General features: G+C 45.9%; 34 non-coding genes and 13 pseudogenes across 34 annotated transcripts; 46 read left to right on the top strand and 1 right to left on the bottom strand.

Annotated features, from left to right (window-relative positions):
• The window catches only part of LOC147264961 (5S ribosomal RNA), a 119-nt pseudogene extending 61 nt beyond the window's left edge, over positions 1-58 (top strand).
• Positions 59-366: 308 nt separating this feature from the next.
• Positions 367-485, top strand: LOC147264962 (5S ribosomal RNA). Its single transcript, XR_015113896.1, has one exon. It is a non-coding gene; the product is annotated as a 5S ribosomal RNA (ribosomal RNA).
• A 308-nt stretch (positions 486-793) lies between these two features.
• Positions 794-912, top strand: LOC147264963 (5S ribosomal RNA). Its single transcript, XR_015113897.1, has one exon. It is a non-coding gene; the product is annotated as a 5S ribosomal RNA (ribosomal RNA).
• A 308-nt stretch (positions 913-1,220) lies between these two features.
• On the top strand, positions 1,221-1,339 carry LOC147264964 (5S ribosomal RNA; annotated as a pseudogene).
• A 309-nt stretch (positions 1,340-1,648) lies between these two features.
• Positions 1,649-1,767, top strand: LOC147264965 (5S ribosomal RNA). The gene has a single exon (XR_015113108.1). It is a non-coding gene; the product is annotated as a 5S ribosomal RNA (ribosomal RNA).
• Positions 1,768-2,077: 310 nt separating this feature from the next.
• On the top strand, positions 2,078-2,196 carry LOC147264966 (5S ribosomal RNA; annotated as a pseudogene).
• Positions 2,197-2,507: 311 nt separating this feature from the next.
• LOC147264967 (5S ribosomal RNA) lies at positions 2,508-2,626 on the top strand. Its single transcript, XR_015113548.1, has one exon. It is a non-coding gene; the product is annotated as a 5S ribosomal RNA (ribosomal RNA).
• Positions 2,627-2,935: 309 nt separating this feature from the next.
• On the top strand, positions 2,936-3,044 carry LOC147264968 (5S ribosomal RNA; annotated as a pseudogene).
• Positions 3,045-3,772: 728 nt separating this feature from the next.
• On the top strand, positions 3,773-3,891 carry LOC147264969 (5S ribosomal RNA; annotated as a pseudogene).
• Positions 3,892-4,201: 310 nt separating this feature from the next.
• On the top strand, positions 4,202-4,320 carry LOC147264970 (5S ribosomal RNA). The gene has a single exon (XR_015113363.1). It is a non-coding gene; the product is annotated as a 5S ribosomal RNA (ribosomal RNA).
• Positions 4,321-4,629: 309 nt separating this feature from the next.
• Positions 4,630-4,748, top strand: LOC147264971 (5S ribosomal RNA). The gene has a single exon (XR_015114478.1). It is a non-coding gene; the product is annotated as a 5S ribosomal RNA (ribosomal RNA).
• Positions 4,749-5,057: 309 nt separating this feature from the next.
• Positions 5,058-5,176, top strand: LOC147264972 (5S ribosomal RNA). The gene has a single exon (XR_015113676.1). It is a non-coding gene; the product is annotated as a 5S ribosomal RNA (ribosomal RNA).
• A 310-nt stretch (positions 5,177-5,486) lies between these two features.
• Positions 5,487-5,605, top strand: LOC147264973 (5S ribosomal RNA). The gene has a single exon (XR_015114957.1). It is a non-coding gene; the product is annotated as a 5S ribosomal RNA (ribosomal RNA).
• A 309-nt stretch (positions 5,606-5,914) lies between these two features.
• Positions 5,915-6,033, top strand: LOC147264974 (5S ribosomal RNA). Its single transcript, XR_015113277.1, has one exon. It is a non-coding gene; the product is annotated as a 5S ribosomal RNA (ribosomal RNA).
• A 309-nt stretch (positions 6,034-6,342) lies between these two features.
• LOC147264975 (5S ribosomal RNA) lies at positions 6,343-6,461 on the top strand. Its single transcript, XR_015115213.1, has one exon. It is a non-coding gene; the product is annotated as a 5S ribosomal RNA (ribosomal RNA).
• Positions 6,462-6,770: 309 nt separating this feature from the next.
• LOC147264976 (5S ribosomal RNA) lies at positions 6,771-6,889 on the top strand. Its single transcript, XR_015114438.1, has one exon. It is a non-coding gene; the product is annotated as a 5S ribosomal RNA (ribosomal RNA).
• Positions 6,890-7,198: 309 nt separating this feature from the next.
• Positions 7,199-7,317, top strand: LOC147264977 (5S ribosomal RNA). The gene has a single exon (XR_015114479.1). It is a non-coding gene; the product is annotated as a 5S ribosomal RNA (ribosomal RNA).
• A 309-nt stretch (positions 7,318-7,626) lies between these two features.
• LOC147264978 (5S ribosomal RNA) lies at positions 7,627-7,745 on the top strand. Its single transcript, XR_015113687.1, has one exon. It is a non-coding gene; the product is annotated as a 5S ribosomal RNA (ribosomal RNA).
• A 310-nt stretch (positions 7,746-8,055) lies between these two features.
• Positions 8,056-8,174, top strand: LOC147264979 (5S ribosomal RNA). Its single transcript, XR_015114958.1, has one exon. It is a non-coding gene; the product is annotated as a 5S ribosomal RNA (ribosomal RNA).
• A 309-nt stretch (positions 8,175-8,483) lies between these two features.
• Positions 8,484-8,602, top strand: LOC147264980 (5S ribosomal RNA). The gene has a single exon (XR_015113278.1). It is a non-coding gene; the product is annotated as a 5S ribosomal RNA (ribosomal RNA).
• A 309-nt stretch (positions 8,603-8,911) lies between these two features.
• On the top strand, positions 8,912-9,030 carry LOC147264981 (5S ribosomal RNA). Its single transcript, XR_015115214.1, has one exon. It is a non-coding gene; the product is annotated as a 5S ribosomal RNA (ribosomal RNA).
• A 309-nt stretch (positions 9,031-9,339) lies between these two features.
• On the top strand, positions 9,340-9,458 carry LOC147264982 (5S ribosomal RNA). Its single transcript, XR_015112882.1, has one exon. It is a non-coding gene; the product is annotated as a 5S ribosomal RNA (ribosomal RNA).
• A 309-nt stretch (positions 9,459-9,767) lies between these two features.
• LOC147264983 (5S ribosomal RNA) lies at positions 9,768-9,886 on the top strand. The gene has a single exon (XR_015113066.1). It is a non-coding gene; the product is annotated as a 5S ribosomal RNA (ribosomal RNA).
• A 310-nt stretch (positions 9,887-10,196) lies between these two features.
• Positions 10,197-10,305, top strand: LOC147264984 (5S ribosomal RNA; annotated as a pseudogene).
• Positions 10,306-10,614: 309 nt separating this feature from the next.
• Positions 10,615-10,733, top strand: LOC147264985 (5S ribosomal RNA). The gene has a single exon (XR_015113699.1). It is a non-coding gene; the product is annotated as a 5S ribosomal RNA (ribosomal RNA).
• A 310-nt stretch (positions 10,734-11,043) lies between these two features.
• Positions 11,044-11,162, top strand: LOC147264986 (5S ribosomal RNA; annotated as a pseudogene).
• A 309-nt stretch (positions 11,163-11,471) lies between these two features.
• LOC147264987 (5S ribosomal RNA) lies at positions 11,472-11,590 on the top strand. The gene has a single exon (XR_015112674.1). It is a non-coding gene; the product is annotated as a 5S ribosomal RNA (ribosomal RNA).
• Positions 11,591-11,899: 309 nt separating this feature from the next.
• On the top strand, positions 11,900-12,018 carry LOC147264988 (5S ribosomal RNA). Its single transcript, XR_015114899.1, has one exon. It is a non-coding gene; the product is annotated as a 5S ribosomal RNA (ribosomal RNA).
• A 310-nt stretch (positions 12,019-12,328) lies between these two features.
• Positions 12,329-12,447, top strand: LOC147264989 (5S ribosomal RNA). The gene has a single exon (XR_015114675.1). It is a non-coding gene; the product is annotated as a 5S ribosomal RNA (ribosomal RNA).
• Positions 12,448-12,756: 309 nt separating this feature from the next.
• Positions 12,757-12,865, top strand: LOC147264990 (5S ribosomal RNA; annotated as a pseudogene).
• A 309-nt stretch (positions 12,866-13,174) lies between these two features.
• On the top strand, positions 13,175-13,293 carry LOC147264991 (5S ribosomal RNA). Its single transcript, XR_015113710.1, has one exon. It is a non-coding gene; the product is annotated as a 5S ribosomal RNA (ribosomal RNA).
• A 310-nt stretch (positions 13,294-13,603) lies between these two features.
• On the top strand, positions 13,604-13,722 carry LOC147264992 (5S ribosomal RNA). The gene has a single exon (XR_015113898.1). It is a non-coding gene; the product is annotated as a 5S ribosomal RNA (ribosomal RNA).
• Positions 13,723-14,031: 309 nt separating this feature from the next.
• LOC147264993 (5S ribosomal RNA) lies at positions 14,032-14,150 on the top strand. Its single transcript, XR_015114275.1, has one exon. It is a non-coding gene; the product is annotated as a 5S ribosomal RNA (ribosomal RNA).
• A 310-nt stretch (positions 14,151-14,460) lies between these two features.
• Positions 14,461-14,579, top strand: LOC147264994 (5S ribosomal RNA). Its single transcript, XR_015114676.1, has one exon. It is a non-coding gene; the product is annotated as a 5S ribosomal RNA (ribosomal RNA).
• A 309-nt stretch (positions 14,580-14,888) lies between these two features.
• On the top strand, positions 14,889-14,997 carry LOC147264995 (5S ribosomal RNA; annotated as a pseudogene).
• Positions 14,998-15,306: 309 nt separating this feature from the next.
• Positions 15,307-15,425, top strand: LOC147264996 (5S ribosomal RNA; annotated as a pseudogene).
• Positions 15,426-15,735: 310 nt separating this feature from the next.
• On the top strand, positions 15,736-15,854 carry LOC147264997 (5S ribosomal RNA). The gene has a single exon (XR_015113899.1). It is a non-coding gene; the product is annotated as a 5S ribosomal RNA (ribosomal RNA).
• A 309-nt stretch (positions 15,855-16,163) lies between these two features.
• On the top strand, positions 16,164-16,282 carry LOC147264998 (5S ribosomal RNA). The gene has a single exon (XR_015115131.1). It is a non-coding gene; the product is annotated as a 5S ribosomal RNA (ribosomal RNA).
• Positions 16,283-16,592: 310 nt separating this feature from the next.
• LOC147264999 (5S ribosomal RNA) lies at positions 16,593-16,711 on the top strand (annotated as a pseudogene).
• A 309-nt stretch (positions 16,712-17,020) lies between these two features.
• LOC147265000 (5S ribosomal RNA) lies at positions 17,021-17,139 on the top strand. The gene has a single exon (XR_015114603.1). It is a non-coding gene; the product is annotated as a 5S ribosomal RNA (ribosomal RNA).
• Positions 17,140-17,449: 310 nt separating this feature from the next.
• LOC147265001 (5S ribosomal RNA) lies at positions 17,450-17,568 on the top strand. The gene has a single exon (XR_015113562.1). It is a non-coding gene; the product is annotated as a 5S ribosomal RNA (ribosomal RNA).
• A 309-nt stretch (positions 17,569-17,877) lies between these two features.
• Positions 17,878-17,996, top strand: LOC147265002 (5S ribosomal RNA). Its single transcript, XR_015113722.1, has one exon. It is a non-coding gene; the product is annotated as a 5S ribosomal RNA (ribosomal RNA).
• A 311-nt stretch (positions 17,997-18,307) lies between these two features.
• LOC147265003 (5S ribosomal RNA) lies at positions 18,308-18,426 on the top strand. Its single transcript, XR_015113069.1, has one exon. It is a non-coding gene; the product is annotated as a 5S ribosomal RNA (ribosomal RNA).
• Positions 18,427-18,739: 313 nt separating this feature from the next.
• Positions 18,740-18,858, top strand: LOC147265004 (5S ribosomal RNA). The gene has a single exon (XR_015114837.1). It is a non-coding gene; the product is annotated as a 5S ribosomal RNA (ribosomal RNA).
• A 309-nt stretch (positions 18,859-19,167) lies between these two features.
• Positions 19,168-19,286, top strand: LOC147265005 (5S ribosomal RNA; annotated as a pseudogene).
• A 312-nt stretch (positions 19,287-19,598) lies between these two features.
• On the top strand, positions 19,599-19,717 carry LOC147265006 (5S ribosomal RNA; annotated as a pseudogene).
• A 401-nt stretch (positions 19,718-20,118) lies between these two features.
• On the bottom strand, positions 20,119-20,191 carry trnak-uuu (transfer RNA lysine (anticodon UUU)). The gene has a single exon. It is a non-coding gene; the product is annotated as a tRNA-Lys (tRNA).
• Between the last annotated feature and the right edge of the window lie 3,388 nt (positions 20,192-23,579).

Consider the following 23,579-nt stretch of genomic DNA (forward strand, 5'->3'; position numbering starts at 1 on the left):
TCGGGCCTGGTTAGGACTTGGATGGGAGACCGCCTGGGAATACCAGGTGCTGTAAGCTTTTTTGTTTCATTGTGAGGAAAGGGCAGCTTTGAGTGTTTGGGGACCAGCATGAGCGAACTTCCCTCACACCTTTTCCTGAAGCGCCCTCCACAGCTTTCGAATGGAATGTCATGCAGTGTGTAATTTGAAGTAGACAGATTGCAGATGAAGTACTTTTCTCTAGATGACATCAACATTCTTTTCTTTGTATTGACAGGACAACTATTTGGTGTGTAAAAAGACCGTGAGGCTGTTGCACATCACATTTTTTTTGAGGTTGTAAAGTGATTGAAATGGATAGAGAGCCCATGTGTGTGAGAGTCAAGGGCTTACGGCCATACCACTCTGAACACGCCCGATCTCGTCTGATCTCGGAAGCTTAGCAGGGTCGGGCCTGGTTAGTACTTGGATGGAAGACCGCCTGGGAATACCAGGTGCTGTAAGCTTTTTTGTTTCATTGTGAGGAAAGGAACGCTTTGAGTCTTTGGGGACCAGCATGAGCGAACTTCCCTCACACCTTTTCTTGAAGCGCCCTCCACAGCTTTCGAATGGAATGTCATGCAGTGTGTAATTTGAAGTAGACAGATTGCAGATGAAGTACTTTTCTCTAGATGACATCAACATTCTTTTCTTTGTATTGACAGGACAACTATTTGGTGTGTAAAAAGACCGTGAGGCTGTTGCACATCACATTTTTTTTGAGGTTGTAAAGTGATTGAAATGGATAGAGAGCCCATGTGTGTGAGAGTCAAGGGCTTACGGCCATACCACTCTGAACACGCCCGATCTCGTCTGATCTCGGAAGCTTAGCAGGGTCGGGCCTGGTTAGTACTTGGATGGAAGACCGCCTGGGAATACCAGGTGCTGTAAGCTTTTTTGTTTCATTGTGAGGAAAGGAACGCTTTGAGTCTTTGGGGACCAGCATGAGCGAGCTTCCCTCACACACCTTTTCTTGAAGCGCCCTCTGCAGCTTTGGAATGGAATTTCATGCAGTGGTTAATTTGAAGAAGACAGATGGCAGATGCAGTACTTTTCTCTCGATGACATCAACATTCTTTTCTTTTATTGACAGGACACCGATTTGGCGTGTGAAAAGACCCTGAGGCTGTTGCGCATCACATTTTTCTGAGGTTGTAAAGTGTGTGAAATGGATATAGAGCCAATGTGTGTCAGAGTCAAGGGCTTACGGCCATACCACTCTGAACACGCCCGATCTCGTCTGATCTTGGAAGCTAAGCAGGGTGGAGACTGCTTTGTACTTGGATGGAAGACCGCCTGGGAATACCAGGTGCTGTAAGCTTTTTTGTTTCATTGTGAGGAAAGGGCAGCTTTGAGTCTTTGGGGACCAGCATGAGCGAGCTTCCCTCACACACCTTTTCTTGAAGTGCCCTCCGCAGCTTTGGAATGGAATTTCATGCAGTGGTTAATTTGAAGAAGACAGATGGCAGATGCAGTACTTTTCTCTCGATGACATCAACATTCTTTTCTTTTATTGACAGGACACCGATTTGGCGTGTGAAAAGACCCTGAGGCTGTTGGGCATCACTTTTTTTCTGAGGTTGTAAAGTGTGTGAAATGGATATAGAGCCCATGTTTGTAAGAGTAAAGGGCTTACGGCCATACCACTCTGAACACGCCCGATCTCGTCTGATCTCGGAAGCTTAGCAGGGTCGGGCCTGGTTAGTACTTGGATGGGAGACCGCCTGGGAATACCAGGTGCTGTAAGCTTTTTTGTTTCATTGTGAGGAAAGGGCAGCTTTGAGTGTTTGGGGACCAGCATGAGCGAGCTTCCCTCACACACCTTTTCTTGAAGCGCCCTCCACAGCTTTCGAATGGAATATCATTCAGTGTGTAATTTGAAGTAGACAGATTGCAGATGCAGTACTTTTCTCTAGATGACATCAACATTCTTTTCTTTGTATTGACAGGACAACTATTTGGTGTGTAAAAAGACCGTGAGGCTGTTGCACATCACATTTTTTTTGAGGTTGTAAAGTGAGTGAAATGGATATAGAGCCCATGTGTGTGAGAGTCAAGGGCTTACGGCCGTACCACTCTGAACACGCCCGATCTCGTCTGATCTCGGAAGCTTAGCAGGGTCGGGCCTGGTTAGTACTTGGATGGAAGACCGCCTGGGAATACCAGGTCCTGTAAGCTTTTTTGTTTCATTGTGAGGAAAGGGGCGCTTTGAGACTTTGGGGACCAGCATGAGCGAGCTTCCCTCACACACCTTTTCTTGAAGCGCCTTTCTGCAGCTTTGAAATTGAATGTCATGCAGCGTGTAATTTGAAGTAGACAGATGGCAGATGCAGTACTTTTCTCTAGATGACATCAACATTCTTTTCTTTGTATTGACAGGACACCTATTTGACGTTTGAAAAGACCGTGAGGCTGTTGCACGTCACTTTTTTTCTGAGGTTGTAAAGTGAGTGAAATGGATTTAGAGCCCATGTGTGTGAGAGTCAAGGGCTTACGGCCATACCACTCTGAACACGCCCGATCTCGTCTGATCTCGGAAGCTTAGCAGGGTCGGGCCTGGTTAGTACTTGGATGGATGACCGCCTGGGAATACCAGGTGCTGTAAGCTTTTTTGTTTCATTGTGAGGAAAGGGCCGCTTTGAGTCTTTGGGGACCAGCATGAGCGAGCTTCCCTCACACACCTTTTCTTGAAGCGCCCTCTGCAGCTTTGGAATGGAATTTCATGCAGTGGTTAATTTGAAGAAGACAGATGGCAGATGCAGTACTTTTCTCTCGATGACATCAACATTCTTTTCTTTTATTGACATGACACCGATTTGGCGTGTGAAAAGACCCTGAGGCTGTTGCGCATCACTTTTTTTCTGAGGTTGTAAATTGTGTGTAATCGATATAGAGCCCATGTGTGTCAGAGTCAAGGGCTTACGGCCATACCACTCTGAACACACCTGATCTCGGAAGCTAAGCAGGGTCGGGCCTGGTTAGTACTTGGATGGAAGACCGCCTGGGAATACCAGGTGCTGTAAGCTTTTTTATTTCTTTGTGAGGAAAGGGCAGCTTTGAGTCTTTGGGGACCAGCATGAGCGAGCTTCCCTCACACACCTTTTCTTGAAGCGCCCTCCACAGCTTTCGAATGGAATATCATGCAGTGTGTAATTTGAAGTAGACAGATTGCAGATGCAGTACTTTTCTCTAGATGACATCAACATTCTTTTCTTTGTATTGACAGGACAACTATTTGGTGTGTAAAAAGACCGTGAGGCTGTTGCACATCACATTTTTTTGAGGTTGTAAAGTGAGTGAAATGGATATAGAGCCCATGTGTGTGAGAGTCAAGGGCTTACGGCCATACCATTCTGAACTCGTCTGATCGCGGAAGCTAAGCAGGGTCCGGCCTGGATAGTACTTGAATGGGAGACCGCCTGGAAATACCAGTTGCTGTAAGCTTTTTGGTTTCATTGTGAGGAAAGGGCAGCTTTGAGTGTTTGGGGACCAGCATGAGCGAGCTTCCTTCACACACCTTTTCTTGAAGCGCCTTTCTGCAGCTTTGAAATGGAATGTCATGCAGCGTGTAATTTGAAGTAGAAAGATGGCAGATGCAGTACTTTTCTCTAGATGACATCAACATTCTTTTCTTTTATCGACAGGACACCTATTTGGCGTGTGAAAAGACCGTGAGGCTGTTGCACGTCACTTTTTTTCTAAGGTTGTAAAGTGAGTGAAATGGATATAGAGCCCAGGTGTTTACGACTCAAGGGCTTACGGCCATACCCCTCTGAACACGCCCGATTTCGTCTGATCTCGGAAGCTAAGCAGGGTCTGGCCTGGTTAGTACTTGGATGGGAGACTGCCAGGCAGTCCCAGGTGCTGTAAGCTTTTTTGTTTCATTGTGAGGAAAGGGCAGCTTTGAGTGTTTGGGGACCAGCATGAGCGAGCTTCCCTCACACACCTTTTCTTGAAGCGCCCTCCACAGCTTTGGAATGGAATGTCATGCAGTGTGTAATTTGAAGTAGACAGATTGCAGATGCAGTACTTTTCTCTAGATGACATCAACATTTTTTTCTTTGTATTGACAGGACAACTATTTGGTGTGTAAAAAGACCGTGAGGCGTTTGCACATCACATTTTTTTTGAGGTTGTAAATTGTTTGAAATGGATATAGAGCCCATGTGTGTGAGAGTCAAGGGCTTACGGCCATCCCACTCTGAACACGCCCGATCTCGTCTGATCTCGGAAGCTAAGCAGGGTCGGGCCTGGTTAGTACTTGGATGGAAGACCGCCTGGGAATACCAGGTGCTGTAAGCTTTTTTGTTTCTTTGTGAGGAAAGGGCAGCTTTGAGACTTTGGGGACCAGCATGAGCGAGCTTCCCTCACACACCTTTTCTTGAAGCGCCCTCTGCAGCTTTGGAATGGAATTTCATGCAGTGGTTAATTTGAAGAAGACAGATTGCAGATGCAGTACTTTTCTCTCGATGACATCAACATTCTTTTCTTTTATTGACAGGACACCGATTTGGCGTGTGAAAAGACCCTGAGGCTGTTGCGCATCACTTTTTTTCTGAGGTTGTAAATTGTTTGAAATGGATATAGAGCCCATGTGTGTCAGAGTCAAGGGCTTACGGCCATCCCACTCTGAACACGCCCGATCTCGTCTGATCTCGGAAGCTAAGCAGGGTCGGGCCTGGTTAGTACTTGGATGGAAGACCGCCTGGGAATACCAGGTGCTGTTAGCTTTTTTATTTCTTTGTGAGGAAAGGGCAGCTTTGAGTCTTTGGGGACCAGCATGAGCGAGCTTCCCTCACACACCTTTTCTTGAAGCGCCCTCCACAGCTTTGGAATGGAATGTCATGCAGTGGTTAATTTGAAGTAGACAGATGGCAGATGCAGTACTTTTCTCTAGATGACATCAACATTCTTTTCTTTTATTGACAGGACACCTATTTGGCGTGTGAAAAGACCCTGAGGCTGTTGCGCTTCACTTTTTTTCTGAGGTTGTAAAGTGAGTGAAATGGATATAGAGCCCATGTGTGTAACAGTCAAGGGCTTACGGCCATACCACTCTGAACACGCCCGATCTCGTCTGATCTCGGAAGCTAAGCAGGGTCGGGCCTGGTTAGTACTTGGATGGGAGACCGCCTGGGAATACCAGGTGCTGTAAGCTTTTTTGTTTCATTGTGAGGAAAGGGCAGCTTTGAGTGTTTGGGGACCAGCATGAGCGAGCTTCCCTCACACACCTTTTCTTGAAGCGCCCTCCACAGCTTTCGAATGGAATGTCATGTAGTGTGTAATTTGAAGTAGACAGATTGCAGATGCAGTACTTTTCTCTAGATGACATCAACATTCTTTTCTTTGTATTGACAGGACAACTATTTGGTGTGTAAAAAGACTGTGAGGCTGTTGCACATCACTTTTTTTCTGAGGTTGTAAAGTGAGTGAAATGGATATAGAGCCCATGTGTGTGAGAGTCAAAGGCTTACGGCCATACCACTCTGAACACGCCCGATCTCGTCTGATCTCGGAAGCTTAGCAAGGTCGGGCCTGGTTAGTACTTGGATGGAAGACCGCCTGGGAATACCAGGTGCTGTAAGCTTTTTTGTTTCATTGTGAGGAAAGGGCCGCTTTGAGACTTTGGGGACCAGCATGAGCGAGCTTCCTTCACACACCTTTTCTTGAAGGGCCCTCTGCAGCTTTGGAATGGAATTTCATGCAGTGGTTAATTTGAAGAAGACAGATGGCAGATGCAGTACTTTTCTCTCGATGACATCAACATTCTTTTGTTTTATTGACAGGACACCGATTTGGCATGTGAAAAGACCCTGAGGCTGTTGCGCATCACTTTTTTTCTGAGGTTGTAAAGTGTGTGAAATGGATATAGAGCCCATGTGTGTGAGAGTCAAGAGCTTACGGCCATACCACTCTGAACACCCCCGATCTTGTCTGATCTCGGAAGCTAAGCAGGGTCGGGCCTGGTTAGTACTTCGATGGGAGACCGCCTGGGAATACCAGGTGCTGTAAGCTTTTTTGTTTCATTGTGAGGAAAGGGCAGCTTTGAGTGTTTGGGGACCAGCATGAGCGAGCTTCCCTCACACACCTTTTCTTGAAGCGCCCTCCACAGCTTTGGAATGGAATGTCATGCAGTGGTTAATTTAAAGTAGACAGATGGCAGATGCAGTACTTTTCTCTAGATGACATCAACATTCTTTTCTTTTATTGACAGGACACCTATTTGGCGTGTGAAAAGACCCTGAGGCTTTTGCGCTTCACTTTTTTTCTGAGGTTGTAAAGTGAGTGAAATGGATATAGAGCCCATGTGTGTAAGAGTCAAGGGCTTACGGCCATACCACTCTGAACACGCCCGATCTCGTCTGATCTCTGAAGCTTAGCAGGGTCGGGCCTGGTTAGTACTTGGATGGAAGACCGCCTGGGAATACCAGGTGCTGTAAGCTTTTTTGTTTCATTGTGAGGAAAGGGCCGCTTTGAGTCTTTGGGGACCAGCATGAGCGAGCTTCCCTCACACACCTTTTCTTGAAGCGCCCTCTGCAGCTTTGGAATGGAATTTCATGCAGTGGTTAATTTGAAGAAGACAGATGGCAGATACAGTACTTTTCTCTCGATGACATCAACATTCTTTTCTTTTATTGACAGGACACCGATTTGGCGTGTGAAAAGACCCTGAGGCTGTTGCGCATCACTTTTTTTCTGAGGTTGTAAATTGTGTGAAATGGATATAGAGCCCATGTGTGTCAGAGTCAAGGGCTTACGGCCATACCACTCTGAACACCCCCGATCTCGTCTGATCTCGGAAGCTTAGCAGGGTCGGGCCTGGTTAGTACTTGGATGGAAGACCGCCTGGGAATACCAGGTGCTGTAAGCTTTTTTGTTTCATTGTGAGGAAAGGGCCGCTTTGAGACTTTGGGGACCAGCATGAGCGAGCTTCCCTCACACACCTTTTCTTGAAGCGCCCTCTGCAGCTTTGGAATGGAATTTCATGCAGTGGTTAATTTGAAGAAGACAGATTGCAGATGCAGTACTTTTCTCTCGATGACATCAACATTCTTTTCTTTTATTGACAGGACACCGATTTGGCGTGTGAAAAGACCCTGAGGCTGTTGCGCATCACTTTTTTTCTGAGGTTGTAAATTGTTTGAAATGGATATAGAGCCCATGTGTGTCAGAGTCAAGGGCTTACGGCCATCCCACTCTGAACACGCCCGATCTCGTCTGATCTCGGAAGCTAAGCAGGGTCGGGCCTGGTTAGTACTTGGATGGAAGACCGCCTGGGAATACCAGGTGCTGTTAGCTTTTTTATTTCTTTGTGAGGAAAGGGCAGCTTTGAGTCTTTGGGGACCAGCATGAGCGAGCTTCCCTCACACACCTTTTCTTGAAGCGCCCTCCACAGCTTTGGAATGGAATGTCATGCAGTGGTTAATTTGAAGTAGACAGATGGCAGATGCAGTACTTTTCTCTAGATGACATCAACATTCTTTTCTTTTATTGACAGGACACCTATTTGGCGTGTGAAAAGACCCTGAGGCTGTTGCGCTTCACTTTTTTTCTGAGGTTGTAAAGTGAGTGAAATGGATATAGAGCCCATGTGTGTAACAGTCAAGGGCTTACGGCCATACCACTCTGAACACGCCCGATCTCGTCTGATCTCGGAAGCTAAGCAGGGTCGGGCCTGGTTAGTACTTGGATGGGAGACCGCCTGGGAATACCAGGTGCTGTAAGCTTTTTTGTTTCATTGTGAGGAAAGGGCAGCTTTGAGTGTTTGGGGACCAGCATGAGCGAGCTTCCCTCACACACCTTTTCTTGAAGCGCCCTCCACAGCTTTCGAATGGAATGTCATGTAGTGTGTAATTTGAAGTAGACAGATTGCAGATGCAGTACTTTTCTCTAGATGACATCAACATTCTTTTCTTTGAATTGACAGGACAACTATTTGGTGTGTAAAAAGACTGTGAGGCTGTTGCACATCACTTTTTTTCTGAGGTTGTAAAGTGAGTGAAATGGATATAGAGCCCATGTGTGTGAGAGTCAAAGGCTTACGGCCATACCACTCTGAACACGCCCGATCTCGTCTGATCTCGGAAGCTTAGCAAGGTCGGGCCTGGTTAGTACTTGGATGGAAGACCGCCTGGGAATACCAGGTGCTGTAAGCTTTTTTGTTTCATTGTGAGGAAAGGGCCGCTTTGAGACTTTGGGGACCAGCATGAGCGAGCTTCCCTCACACACCTTTTCTTGAAGGGCCCTCTGCAGCTTTGGAATGGAATTTCATGCAGTGGTTAATTTGAAGAAGACAGATGGCAGATGCAGTACTTTTCTCTCGATGACATCAACATTCTTTTGTTTTATTGACAGGACACCGATTTGGCATGTGAAAAGACCCTGAGGCTGTTGCGCATCACTTTTTTTCTGAGGTTGTAAAGTGTGTGAAATGGATATAGAGCCCATGTGTGTGAGAGTCAAGAGCTTACGGCCATACCACTCTGAACACCCCCGATCTTGTCTGATCTCGGAAGCTAAGCAGGGTCGGGCCTGGTTAGTACTTCGATGGGAGACCGCCTGGGAATACCAGGTGCTGTAAGCTTTTTTGTTTCATTGTGAGGAAAGGGCAGCTTTGAGTGTTTGGGGACCAGCATGAGCGAGCTTCCCTCACACACCTTTTCTTGAAGCGCCCTCCACAGCTTTGGAATGGAATGTCATGCAGTGGTTAATTTGAAGTAGACAGATGGCAGATGCAGTACTTTTCTCTAGATGACATCAACATTCTTTTCTTTTATTGACAGGACACCTATTTGGCGTGTGAAAAGACCCTGAGGCTTTTGCGCTTCACTTTTTTTCTGAGGTTGTAAAGTGAGTGAAATGGATATAGAGCCCATGTGTGTAAGAGTCAAGGGCTTACGGCCATACCACTCTGAACACGCCCGATCTCGTCTGATCTCTGAAGCTTAGCAGGGTCGGGCCTGGTTAGTACTTGGATGGAAGACCGCCTGGGAATACCAGGTGCTGTAAGCTTTTTTGTTTCATTGTGAGGAAAGGGCCGCTTTGAGTCTTTGGGGACCAGCATGAGCGAGCTTCCCTCACACACCTTTTCTTGAAGCGCCCTCTGCAGCTTTGGAATGGAATTTCATGCAGTGGTTAATTTGAAGAAGACAGATGGCAGATACAGTACTTTTCTCTCGATGACATCAACATTCTTTTCTTTTATTGACAGGACACCGATTTGGCGTGTGAAAAGACCCTGAGGCTGTTGCGCATCACTTTTTTTCTGAGGTTGTAAATTGTGTGAAATGGATATAGAGCCCATGTGTGTCAGAGTCAAGGGCTTACGGCCATACCACTCTGAACACCCCCGATCTCGTCTGATCTCGGAAGCTAAGCAGGGTCGGGCCTGGTTAGTACTTGGATGGAAGACCACCTGGGAATACCAGGTGCTGTAAGCTTTTTTATTTCTTTGTGAGGAAAGGGCAGCTTTGAGTCTTTGGGGACCAGCATGAGCGAGCTTCCCTCACACACCTTTTCTTGAAGCGCCCTCCACAGCTTTGGAATGGAATGTCATGCAGTGGTTAATTTGAAGTAGACAGATGGCAGATGCAGTACTTTTCTCTAGATGACATCAACATTCTTTTCTTTTATTGACAGGACACCTATTTGGCGTGTGAAAAGACCCTGAGGCTGTTGCGCTTCACTTTTTTTCTGAGGTTGTAAAGTGAGTGAAATGGATATAGAGCCCATGTGTGTGAGAGTCAAGGGCTTACGGCCATACCACTCTGAACACGCCCGATCTCGTCTGATCTCTGAAGCTAAGCAGGGTCGGGCCTGGTTAGTACTTGGATGGGAGACCGCCTGGGAATACCAGGTGCTGTAAGCTTTTTTGTTTCATTGTGAGGAAAGGGCAGCTTTGAGTGTTTGGGGACCAGCATGAGCGAGCTTCCCTCACACACCTTTTCTTGAAGCGCCCTCCACAGCTTTCGAATGGAATGTCATGCAGTGTGTAATTTGAAGTAGACAGATTGCAGATGCAGTACTTTTCTCTAGATGACATCAACATTCTTTTCTTTGTATTCACAGGACAACTATTTGGTGTGTAAAAAGACCGTGAGGCTGTTGCACATCACATTTTTTTTGAGGTTGTAAAGTGAGTGAAATGGATATAGAGCCCATGTGTGTGAGAGTCAACGGCTTACGGCCATACCACTCTGAACACGTCTGATCTCGGAAGCTTAGCAGGGTCGGGCCTGGTTAGTACTTGGATGGAAGACCGCCTGGGAATACCAGGTGCTGTAAGCTTTTTTGTTTCATTGTGAGGAAAGGACCGCTTTGAGTCTTTGGGGACCAGCATGAGCGAGCTTCCCTCACACACCTTTTCTTGAAGCGCCCTCCACAGCTTTGGAATGGAATGTCATGCAGTGGTTAATTTAAAGTAGACAGATGGCAGATGCAGTACTTTTCTCTAGATGACATCAACATTCTTTTCTTTTATTGACAGGACACCTATTTGGCGTGTGAAAAGACCCTGAGACTTTTGCGCTTCACTTTTTTTCTGAGGTTGTAAAGTGAGTGAAATGGATATAGAGCCCATGTGTGTAACAGTCAAGGGCTTACGGCCATACCACTCTGAACACGCCCGATCTCGTCTGATCTCGGAAGCTAAGCAGGGTCGGGCCTGGTTAGTACTTGGATGGGAGACCGCCTGGGAATACCAGGTGCTGTAAGCTTTTTTGTTTCATTGTGAGGAAAGGGCAGCTTTGAGTGTTTGGGGACCAGCATGAGCGAGCTTCCCTCACACACCTTTTCTTGAAGCGCCCTCCACAGCTTTCGAATGGAATGTCATGCAGTGTGTAATTTGAAGTAGACAGATTGCAGATGCAGTACTTTTCTCTAGATGACATCAACATTCTTTTCTTTGTATTGACAGGACAACTATTTGGTGTGTAAAAAGACTGTGAGGCTGTTGCACATCACATTTTTTTTGAGATTGTAAAGTGAGTGAAATGGATATAGAGCCCATGTGTGTGAGAGTCAAAGGCTTACGGCCATACCACTCTGAACACGCCCGATCTCGTCTGATCTCGGAAGCTTAGCAAGGTCGGGCCTGGTTAGTACTTGGATGGAAGACCGCCTGGTTATACCAGGTGCTGTAAGCTTTTTTGTTTCATTGTGAGGAAAGGGCCGCTTTGAGACTTTGGGGACCAGCATGAGCGAGCTTCCCTCACACACCTTTTCTTGAAGGGCCCTCTGCAGCTTTGGAATGGAATTTCATGCAGTGGTTAATTTGAAGAAGACAGATGGCAGATGCAGTACTTTTCTCTCGATGACATCAACATTCTTTTGTTTTATTGACAGGACACCGATTTGGCATGTGAAAAGACCCTGAGGCTGTTGCGCATCACTTTTTTTCTGAGGTTGTAAAGTGTGTGAAATGGATATAGAGCCCATGTGTGTGAGAGTCAAGGGCTTACGGCCATACCACTCTGAACACGCCCGATCTCGTCTGATCTCGGAAGCTAAGCAGGGTCGGGCCTGGTTAGTACTTGGATGGAAGACCGCCTGGGAATACCAGGTGCTGTAAGCTTTTTTATTTCTTTGTGAGGAAAAGGCAGCTTTGAGTCTTTTGGGACCAGCATGAGCGAGCTTCCCTCACACACCTTTTCTTGAAGCGCCCTCCACAGCTTTGGAATGGAATGTCATGCAGTGGTTAATTTGAAGTAGACAGATGGCAGATGCAGTACTTTTCTCTAGATGACATCAACATTCTTTTCTTTTATTGACAGGACACCTATTTGGCGTGTGAAAAGACCCTGAGGCTGTTGCGCTTCACTTTTTTTCTGAGGTTGTAAAGTGAGTGAAATGGATATAGAGCCCATGTGTGTAAGAGTTAAGGGCTTACGGCCATACCACTCTGAACACGCCCGATCTCTTCTGATCTCGGAAGCTAAGCAGGGTCGGGCCTGGTTAGGACTTGGATGGGAGACTGCCTGGGAATACCAGGTGCTGTAAGCTTTTTTGTTTCATTGTGAGGAAAGGGCAGCTTTGAGTGTTTGGGGACCAGCATGAGCGAACTTCCCTCACACACCTTTTCTTGAAGCGCCCTCCACAGCTTTCGAATGGAATGTCATGCAGTGTGTAATTTGAAGTAGACAGATTGCAGATGCAGTACTTTTCTCTAGATGACATCATCATTCTTTTCTTTGTTTTGACAGGACAACTATTTGGTGTGTAAAAAGGCCGTGAGGCTGTTGCACATCACATTTTTTTTGAGGTTGTAAAGTGAGTGAAATGGATATAGAGCCCATGTGTGTGAGAGTCAAGGGCTTACGGCCATACCACTCTGAACACGCCCGATCTCGTCTGATCTCGGAAGCTTAGCAGGGTCGGGCCTGGTTAGTACTTGGATGGAAGCCCGCCTGGGAATACCAGGTGCTGTAAGCTTTTTTGTTTCACTGTGAGGAAAGGGCCGCTTTGAGACTTTGGGGACCAGCATGAGCGAGCTTCCCTCACACACCTTTTCTTGAAGGGCCCTCTGCAGCTTTGGAATGGAATTTCATGCAGTGGTTAATTTGAAGAAGACAGATGGCAGATGCAGTACTTTTCTCTCGATGACATCAACATTCTTTTGTTTTATTGACAGGACACCGATTTGGCGTGTGAAAAGACCCTGAGGCTTTTGCGCATCACTTTTTTTCTGAGGTTGTAAAGTGTGTGAAATGGATATAGAGCCCATGTGTGTGACAGTCAAGAGCTTACGGCCATACCACTCTGAACACGTCTGATCTCGGAAGCTAAGCAGGGTTGGGCCTGGTTAGTATTTGGATGGGAGACTGCCTGGGAATACCAGGTGCTGTAAGCTTTTTTGTTTCATTGTGAGGAAAGGGCAGCTTTTAGTGTTTGGGGACCAGCATGAGCGAGCTTCCCTCACACACCTTTTCTTGAAGCGCCCTCCACAGCTTTGGAATGAAATGTCATGCAGTGGTTAATTTGAAGTAGACAGATGGCAGATGCAGTACTTTTCTCTAGATGACATCAACATTCTTTTCTTTTATTGACAGGACACCTATTTGGCGTGTGAAAAGACCCTGAGGCTTTTGCGCTTCACTTTTTTTCTGAGGTTGTAAAGTGAGTGAAATGGATATAGAGCCCATGTGTGTAAGAGTCAAGGGCTTACGGCCATACCACTCTGAACACGCCCGATCTCGTCTGATCTCGGAAGCTAAGCAGGGTCGGGCCTGGTTAGTACTTGGATGGGAGACCGCCTGGGAATACCAGGTGCTGTAAGCTTTATTGTTTCATTGTGAGGAAAGGGCAGCTTTGAGTGTTTGGGGACCAGCATGAGCGAGCTTCCCTCACACACCTTTTCTTGAAGCGCCCTCCACAGCTTTCAAATGGAATGTCATGCAGTGTGTAATTTGAAGTAGACAGATTGCAGATGCAGTACTTTTCTCTAGATGACATCAACATTTTTTTCTTTGTATTGACAGGACAACTATTTGGTGTGTAAAAAGACCGTGAGGCGTTTGCACATCACAATTTTTTTGAGGTTGTAAAGGGAGTGAAATGGATATAGAGCCCATGTGTGTGAGAGTCAAGGGCTTACGGCCATACCACTCTGAACACGCCCGATCTCGTCTGATCTCGGAAGCTTAGCAGGGTCGGGCCTGGTTAGTACTTGGATGGAAGACCGCCTGGGAATACCAGGTGCTGTAAGCTTTTTTGTTTCATTGTGAGGAAAGGGCCGCTTTGAGTCTTTGGGGACCAGCATGAGCGAGCTTCCCTCACACACCTTTTCTTGAAGCGCCCTCTGCAGCTTTCGAATGGAATTTCATGCAGTGGTTAATTTGAAGAAGACAGATGGCAGATGCAGTACTTTTCTCTAGATGACATCAACATTCTTTTCTTTTATTGACAGGACACCTATTTGGCGTGTGAAAAGACCCTGAGGCGTTTGCGCTTCACTTTTTTTCTGAGGTTGTAAAGTGAGTGAAATGGATATAGAGCCCATGTGTGTAAGAGTTAAGGGCTTACGGCCATACCACTCTGAACACGCCCGATCTCTTCTGATCTCGGAAGCTAAGCAGGGTCGGGCCTGGTTAGGACTTGGATGGGAGACCGCCTGGGAATACCAGGTGCTGTAAGCTTTTTTGTTTCATTGTGAGGAAAGGGCAGCTTTGAGTGTTTGGGGACCAGCATGAGCGAACTTCCTTCACACACCTTTTCTTGAAGCGCCCTCCACAGCTTTCGAATGGAATGTCATGCAGTGTGTAATTTGAAGTAGACAGATTGCAGATGCAGTACTTTTCTCTAGATGACATCATCATTCTTTTCTTTGTTTTGACAGGACAACTATTTGGTGTGTAAAAAGGCCGTGAGGCTGTTGCACATCACATTTTTTTTGAGGTTGTAAAGTGAGTGAAATGGATATAGAGCCCATGTGTGTGAGAGTCAAGGGCTTACGGCCATACCACTCTGAACACGCCCGATCTCGTCTGATCTCGGAAGCTTAGCAGGGTCGGGCCTGGTTAGTACTTGGATGGAAGCCCGCCTGGGAATACCAGGTGCTGTAAGCTTTTTTGTTTCACTGTGAGGAAAGGGCCGCTTTGAGACTTTGGGGACCAGCATGAGCGAGCTTCCCTCACACACCTTTTCTTGAAGGGCCCTCTGCAGCTTTGGAATGGAATTTCATGCAGTGGTTAATTTGAAGAAGACAGATGGCAGATGCAGTACTTTTCTCTCGATGACATCAACATTCTTTTGTTTTATTGACAGGACACCGATTTGGCGTGTGAAAAGACCCTGAGGCTTTTGCGCATCACTTTTTTTCTGAGGTTGTAAAGTGTGTGAAATGGATATAGAGCCCATGTGTGTGACAGTCAAGAGCTTACGGCCATACCACTCTGAACACGTCTGATCTCGGAAGCTAAGCAGGGTTGGGCCTGGTTAGTACTTGTATGGGAGACCGCCTGGGAATACCAGGTGCTGTAAGCTTTTTTGTTTCATTGTGAGGAAAGGGCAGCTTTTAGTGTTTGGGGACCAGCATGAGCGAGCTTCCCTCACACACCTTTTCTTGAAGCGCCCTCCACAGCTTTGGAATGAAATGTCATGCAGTGGTTAATTTGAAGTAGACAGATGGCAGATGCAGTACTTTTCTCTAGATGACATCAACATTCTTTTCTTTTATTGACAGGACACCTATTTGGCGTGTGAAAAGACCCTGAGGCTTTTGCGCTTCACTTTTTTTCTGAGGTTGTAAAGTGAGTGAAATGGATATAGAGCCCATGTGTGTAAGAGTCAAGGGCTTATGGCCATACCAGTCTGAACATGCCCGATCTTGTCTGATCTCGGAAGCTAAGCAGGGTCGGGCCTGGTTAGTACTTGGATGGGAGACCGCCTGGGAATACCAGTTGCTGTAAGCTTTATTGTTTCATTGTGAGGAAAGGGCAGCTTTGAGTGTTTGGGGACCAGCATGAGCGAGCTTCCCTCACACACCTTTTCTTGAAGCGCCCTCCACAGCTTTCAAATGGAATGTCATGCAGTGTGTAATTTGAAGTAGACAGATTGCAGATGCAGTACTTTTCTCTAGATGACATCAACATTTTTTTCTTTGTATTGACAGGACAACTATTTGGTGTGTAAAAAGACCGTGAGGCGTTTGCACATCACAATTTTTTTGAGGTTGTAAAGGGAGTGAAATGGATATAGAGCCCATGTGTGTGAGAGTCAAGGGCTTACGGCCATACCACTCTGAACACGCCCGATCTCGTCTGATCTCGGAAGCTTAGCAGGGTCGGGCCTGGTTAGTACTTGGATGGAAGACCGCCTGGGAATACCAGGTGCTGTAAGCTTTTTTGTTTCATTGTGAGGAAAAGGCCGCTTTGAGACTTTGGGGACCAGCATGAGCGAGCTTCCCTCACACACCTTTTCTTGAAGCGCCCTCTGCAGCTTTGGAATGGAATTTCAAGCAGTGGTTAATTTGAAGAAGACAGATGGCAGATGCAGTACTTTTCTCTCGATGACATCAACATTCTTTTGTTTTATAGACAGGACACCGATTTGGCGTGTGAAAAGACCCTGAGGCTGTTGCGCATCACTTTTTTTCTGAGGTTGTAAAGTGTGTGAAATGGATATAGAGCCCATGTGTGTGAGAGTCAAGAGCTTACGGTCATACCACTCTGAACACGCCCGATCTCGTCTGATCTCGGAAGCTAAGCAGGGTTGGGCCTGGTTAGTACTTGGATGGGAGACCGCCTGGGAATACCAGGTGCTGTAAGCTTTTTTGTTTCATTGTGAGGAAAGGGCAGCTTTGAGTGTTTGGGGACCAGCATGAGCGAGCTTCCCTCACACACATTTTCTTGAAGCGCCCTCCACAGCTTTCGAATGGAATGTCATGCAGTGTGTAATTTGAAGTAGACAGATTGCAGATGCAGTACTTTTCTCTAGATGACATCAACATTCTTTTCTTTGTATTGACAGGACAACTATTTGGTGTGTAAAAAGACTGTGAGGCTGTTGCACATCACATTTTTTTTGAGGTTGTAAAGTGAGTGAAATGGATATAGAGCCCATGTGTGTGAGAGTCAAGGGCTTACGGCCATACCACTCTGAACACGCCCGATCTCGTCTGATCTCTGAAGCTTAGCAGGGTCGGGCCTGGTTAGTACTTGGATGGAAGACCGCCTGGGAATGCCAGGTGCTGTAAGCTTTTTTGTTTCATTGTGAGGAAAGGGCCGCTTTGAGTCTTTGGGGACCAGCATGAGCGAGCTTCCCTCACACACCTTTTCTTGAAGCGCCCTCTGAAGCTTTGGAATGGAATTTCATGCAGTGGTTAATTTGAAGAAGACAGATGGCAGATGCAGTACTTTTCTCTCGATGACATCAACATTCTTTTCTTTTATTGACAGGACACGTATTTGGCGTGTGAAAAGACCCTGAGGCTGTTGCGCATCACTTTTTTTCTGAGGTTGTAAATTGTGTGAAATGGATATAGAGCCCATGTGTGGCAGAGTCAAGGGCTTACGGCCATACCACTCTGAACACGCCCGATCTCTTCTGATCTCGGAAGCTAAGCAGGGTCGGGCCTGGTTAGTACTTGGATGGAAGACCGCCTGGGACTACCAGGTGCTGTAAGCTTTTTTTTTTCATTGTGAGGAAAGGGCCGCTTTGAGTCTTTGGGGACCAGCATGAGCGAGCTTCCCTCACACACCTTTTCTTGAAGCGCCCTCCACAGCTTTCGAATGGAATGTCATGCAGTGTGTAATTTGAAGTAGACAGATTGCAGATGCAGTACTTTTCTCTAGATGACATCAACATTCTTTTCTTTGTATTGACAGGACAACTATTTGGTGTGTAAAAAGACTGTGAGGCTGTTGCACATCACATTTTTTTTGAGGTTGTAAAGTGAGTGAAATGGATATAGAGCCCATGTGTCTGAGAGTCAAGGGCTTACGGCCATACCACTCTGAACACGCCCGATCTATTCTGATCTCGGAAGCTAAGCAGGGTCGGGCCTGGTTAGTACTTGGATGGGAGACCGTCTGGGAATACCAGGTGCTGTAAGCTTTTTTGTTTCATTGTGAGGAAAAGGCCGCTTTGAGACTTTGGGGACCAGCTTGAGCAAGCTTCCCTCACACACCTTTTCTTGAAGCGCCCTCTGCAGCTTTGGAATGGAATTTCATGCAGTGGTTAATTTGAAGAAGACAGATGGCAGATGCAGTACTTTTCTCTCGATGACATCAACATTCTTTTGTTTTATTGACAGGACACCGATTTGGCGTGTGAAAAGACCCTGAGGCTGTTGCGCATCACTTTTTTTCTGAGGTTGTAAAGTGTGTGAAATGGATATAGAGCCCATGTGTGTGAGAGTCAAGAGCTTACGGCCATACCACTCTGAACACGCCCGATCTCGTCTGATCTCGGAAGCTAAGCAGGGTCGGGCCTGGTTAGTACTTGGATGGGAGACCGCCTGGGAATACCAGGTGCTGTAAGCTTTTTTTTTTCTTTGTTAGGAAAGGGCAGCTTTGAGTCTTTGGGGACCAGCATGAGCGAGCTTCCCTCACACACCTTTTCTTGAAGCGCCCTCCACAGCTTTGGAATGGAATGTCATGCAGCGTGTAATTTGAAGTAGACAGATGGCAGATGCAGTACTTTTCTCTAGATGACATCAACATTTTTTTAATTGTATTGACAGGACACCTATTGGGCGTGTGAAAAGACCCTGAGGCTGTTGCGCATCACTGTTTTTCTGAGGTTGTAAAGTGTTTGAAATGGATATAGAGCCCATGTATGTCAGAGTCAAGAGGCTTACGGCTATACCACTCTGAAAACGCCCGATCTCGTCTGATCTCGGAAGTTAAACAGGGTCGGGCCTGGTTAGTACTTGGATGGGAGTCCGCCTGGGAATACCAGGTGCTGTCAGCTTTTTTGTTTCTTTGTGAGGAAAGGGCAGCTTTGAATCTTTGGGGACCAGCATGAACGAGCTTCCCTCACACACCTTTTCTTGAAGCGCCCTCCGCAGCTTTGGAATGGAATTTCATGCAGTGTGTAATTTGAAGTAGACAGATGGCAGATGCAGTACTTTTCTCTCGATGACATCAACATTCTTTTCTTTGTATTGACAGGACACCTATTTGGCGTGTGACAAAGACCGTGAGGCTGTTGCGCATCACGTTTTTTCTGAGGTTGTAAAGTGAGTGAAATGGATATAGAGCCCATGTGTGTGTCAGAGTCAAGGGCTTACGGCCATACCACAGTGAACACACCCGATCTCGTCTGATCTCGGAAGCTAAGCAGGGTCGGACCTGGTTAGTACTTGGATGGGAGACCGTCTGGGAATACCAGGTGCTGTAAACTTTTTTTTTTCTTTGTTAGGAAAGGGCAGCTTTGAGTCTTTGGGGACCAGCATGAGCGAGTTTCCCTCACACACCGTTTCTTGAAGCGCCCTCTGCAGCTTTGGAATGGAATGTCATGCAGCGTGTAATTTGAAGTAGACAGATGGCAGATGCAGTACTTTTCTCTTGATGACATCAACATTCTTTTCTTTTATTGACAGGACACCTATTTGGCGTGTGAAAAGACCCTGAGGCTTTTGCGCTTCACTTTTTTTCTGAGGTTGTAAAGTGAGTGAAATGGATATAGAGCCCATGTGTGTAAGAGTCAAGGGCTTACGGCCATACCACTCTGAACACGCCCGATCTCGTCTGTTCTCGGAAGCTAAGCAGGGTCGGGCCTGTTTAGTACTTGGATGGGAGACCGCCTGGGAATACCAAGTGCTGTGACCTTTTTTGTTTCTTTGTGAGGAAAGGGCAGCTTTGAGTGTTTGGGGACCAGCATGAGCGAGCTTCCCTCACACACCTTTTCTTGAAGCGCCTTTCTGCAGCTTTGAAATGGAATGTCATGCAGCGTGTAATTTGAAGTAGACAGATGGCAGATGCAGTACTTTTCTCTAGATGACATCAACATTCTTTTCTTTGTATTGACAGGACACCTATTTGGTGTTTGAAAAGACCGTGAGGCTGTTTCACGTCACTTTTTTTCTGAGGTTGTAAAGTGAGTGAAATGGATAATAGAGCCCATGTGTGTAAGAGTCAAGGGCTTCCGGCCATACCACTCTGAACATGCCCGATCTTGTCTGATCTCGGAAGCTAAGCAGGGTCGGGCCTGGTTAGTACTTGGATGGGAGACTGCCTGGGAATACCAGGTGCTGTAAGCTTTTTTGTTTTGGCAGATGCAGTACTTTTCTCTCGATGACATCAACATTCTTTTCGTTGCATTGACAGGACACCTATTTGGCTTGCTGATGGAGAATTGTTGGGTGTAGATTCATTGAAGGAGTTTGGTACTGGACCTGCTCTACCTGTAAAGTGTCATGAGATAAGTTTTGCTTTGATTTGGTGCAATATAAATAAAATTAACTTGACCAGTGTTATTTGTGGTGTTTTGTTAATTGCATGCCACATGAAATTATTATTAGTCACTTTTATCTCACATTTGACCTGCAGCTACAGTCTCGCAGTGGCAAGACAAGGACACTTCTACTTCTGATGATACCAGTTTGTTCAACACTGAACTTCATCCAGTACCATGTTGTCAAACACTGGAACACCAGCACAGCGCCTGAACAGGGACTTGAACCCTGGACCCTCAGATTAAAAGTCTGATGCTCTACCGTCTGAGCTACTCAGGCTCTTTCTATAGCATTTAGAAAGGAAAAGAAATGCCTGTGAAGGTCAAACTGCTGCTTTCTTGACTTGTTCAATACTCCATGTGAAAGTCCACCATGCTTTTGATTGGCTCTGATTCTCTGTGGCAAAATCCAACAAGAGGCTCCAAAAATGTCTTGAATGTCATAAGAATGCACAGGACAAGATGTTAGTTTCCTTCATGTCTGCAGTTCCTCCACTGGAAAGTAAAGTCAATGCTGTTCCTCTGCTGAAACCTGGGATCGAACGAGGAACCTTTAGATCTTCACTCTAACGCTCTCCCAACTGAGCTGTTTCAGCTCTGAGTGAAGGCCCTGCCTCTCTCATTTTATAATCTCTTCCACTCTCACTAGAACTTCGAGAGGATTTGAGCTTCTGAAGTCATGACACATTGAACAGTTCTACAGGACCATTTTTGATGAATGTCTGAATCACACAAACCTCTTTTGTTTGTCTTCTTCCCAGTTGCCTCAACATTGTGTGAGCCAATAATTCCACATCTGTACCAGACACACCTCTGGTTGGTGGGTTTTCTGGATCTTTCTGTTCTAACAGTGTCTTTTATCTTAAATATGCCACTTTCACATGAAAACATCAATAACAGGACAATATCAATACTATTATTGCTGCTGTTTCTGTTGTTGGTTGTGTGTCTGTCTTCCATCCCCCTGTCCCTCTGTCTTTCTCTCTGCTTGTCTTTCACCCTCATCTTGTTCCCATCTTTTTGTCATTCTCTCCCTCCTTTCTCTCTGTCTTTTGTCTTTTCTTCTCTATATTTGTCTTCTGCTGCTCCAGGATCAGCTTCTATCACTCAGTGGTCCAGAACCATTCTGAAGCCTGATCATGAATGTGAGCCCAGCTCTTGGAACAGGCCTGCTGCCACCACAACTAAGATCCTGCAGGTCACTAGAAACTCCAATGTCCAGCTGACAAGTGGACTTTCCTCTGATCTGTGGTGGTGTTGAGTTTAGCAAACATCTCCAACAAGAAGATGAAGGAGGCCATCAACTCCTCCAAGCTCAACATCTATACTGGCTTTACTGGGAGATCAGGAGGTCAAAGCAGATCTTCACCCTCCACCTCAGATGGTTTCTACTCACAGAGATGAGGGACCAGTTCAAACCAGCTACCTGGAGCTCCCTTAAGCCATTGTCCCCATCAGCTAACATCTGGATCTGGACCTGCACCGGTGCTGACTTGTGTCTTGAGTCCCCAGAGTTTGTTGAACCAGAGAAGCTTCAACTGGTGACGGTTGTACAACCAAGCGTGAAGGTGAGCCTGCATTGTCTGATCTGGAGCTAACAGGGGAATTAGCAAGTGCTCTGACTGTTCTAGAGTTGCTGCTGAGTTGAATTTGAATTTATTTGTTGAAATGTTCCAGTTTCTATGAGGTCAGGGAAGATTGGTGTGGATCTAAAGGTCCCTGGTTGGATCCCAGGACATTGTTTTGGCTCATTTGAACATTTTCAAACCCTCGTTGCTCAGATTTTACATGAATTTGATCATGACTTTTGGACAAATGTTTTGTTTATTAATTAAATAATCACTTCAGTTTTGAATTTAGTGAGTCACCCAGACAGTCAGTAGGGACACACACACACGCACACACACACACACACACACACACACACACACACACACACACACACACACACACACACAAACACAGCCTGTCTTTGGTAAAAAATGGTCTTTCACGTTCACGTTGGAAGATTTCTCTGACTCCATTGTGAATAAAGAGATTTTTCATCTTACACCTGAGTCTTGATCCACTGATTCCTCTGATCCACCTCTTTCTGCTCCAGCAAGGCTGACATGGATCAGGTGGGTCCATGTCATCCAATCAGTAGGTTTCTCTTCTCAATTAATTTTCTTCATCCCAGTTTAGATTGATTCTTCTCAGCCTCATGAAGGAGCATCTGATCAGGTGTTTGACTGCTTGTTGGTTGTAATTCCATAGATTTTAATCTCAGATGTTATAGAATTAATAAGAACATCTTAAAGACCTTTGTCCAACACTTGAAACTCACCTGTCTGTCGAGGCCCAACTGGCCTTTTGTAGTGAGGTGGTGGATGCATGTGTATGAAATGAGGCTCGTGTTGCTGTGAGGAGCCACTAGAGGGAGACACCTGTCTTTCCTCCCAGCTTACAATGAGGCTTCACAGCTGCATTTGAAGCTGTCCTTTATGAGTCACAACTGTCTTGAGCTCAGGAGCCAAACTCACCGAAAAAATATGCAAGTGGCTCTGGACAAAAGCGTCTGCTCAATGAAATTGTAGGATTGTAGAATTCTATAAATGTAGAATATAATTGTAGAAATGCTCTCTATCACCACCCCCAACGTCTGTGCCAGGGTCTCTGGCCAGTGGTCAATGGCTCCTATCACCTGCCCAGGATGGATCAAGCTTGCTTGTCTTTGTAATTCTGCACTTATTAGAGACCTGGAAACAAAGGAATGCTGAAAAAGAGAAAATAGGACCTCACACAAATGGGCTTGTGACACAATTTTAAAGAATTGTGTAAATGTGAATCTTTTACAAATGTGTGTGTGAATGTGGTTTTTGTGTCCGAGTGGTGAAGGCGATGGACTAGAAATCCATTGGGGTCTCCCTGCTCAGGTTGGAGTCCTGCCAACAACGTTAAAGTGTTGATGTTCTGGAGGAGACAACATCTGATCTTTTTAGATCCACGAGTCAAAGGTTTTCTTTAAAGTGCTGCAGCAGCTGAGGATGAGGGAGAGACAGAATTACAAACCATCTTCCTGAGGACATTTTGAAAAATGATGACATTTTTCCACAGTTATTATTGACTTGGAACACTGCAAAAATATCCCTTCTCCAAAAACCCTCCTCTTCAACTTTGTACCCAAGTTGTCTCCTCATCAGGCACCACAGTGTCCAGGATGTTCAGGCAAAAAGTCATTAATGATTTTAAAAATGTCCATCAAACACAAAATAAGGCTTCAAATAGGTAAAATCACCATCTGTAGACTGGACCAATATGCTGATGTGATCCTTTGATTAGTTTAGGATCAGTCAGAGATCAAAGACTGAAGCAGGAGATCAATGCTCAGAACCCAGAGATCAAAGACAGAATTCAGACATCAGAGACAGAATTCAGACATCAAACACATACCTGATGGAGGCTCCACCCCCCCCCCCCAGACAGTTTCCATGTAAGTCGTAAGTTTTATTTTTAAAGCGTCAAATCACAACAAATGTTATCTTCTTTTTATTCTTTTTATTAAAGATTGAAGCTCCATACAAGACAGAGTTTGTAGACAAGAACATCACAGCCTGGGAAGCTTTCACTTCTTTTGATGGACAGCTTTGATTTCAGGTTCTACCTCTGTAAAATTGAAAGTAAAGTAA

Source organism: Aulostomus chinensis, chromosome 4 (genome assembly GCF_037954235.1).
Source record: "Aulostomus chinensis isolate RoL2024-O1b breed Wild chromosome 4, RoL_Achi_v1.0, whole genome shotgun sequence".
NCBI classification, from domain to species: domain Eukaryota; kingdom Metazoa; phylum Chordata; class Actinopteri; order Syngnathiformes; family Aulostomidae; genus Aulostomus; species Aulostomus chinensis.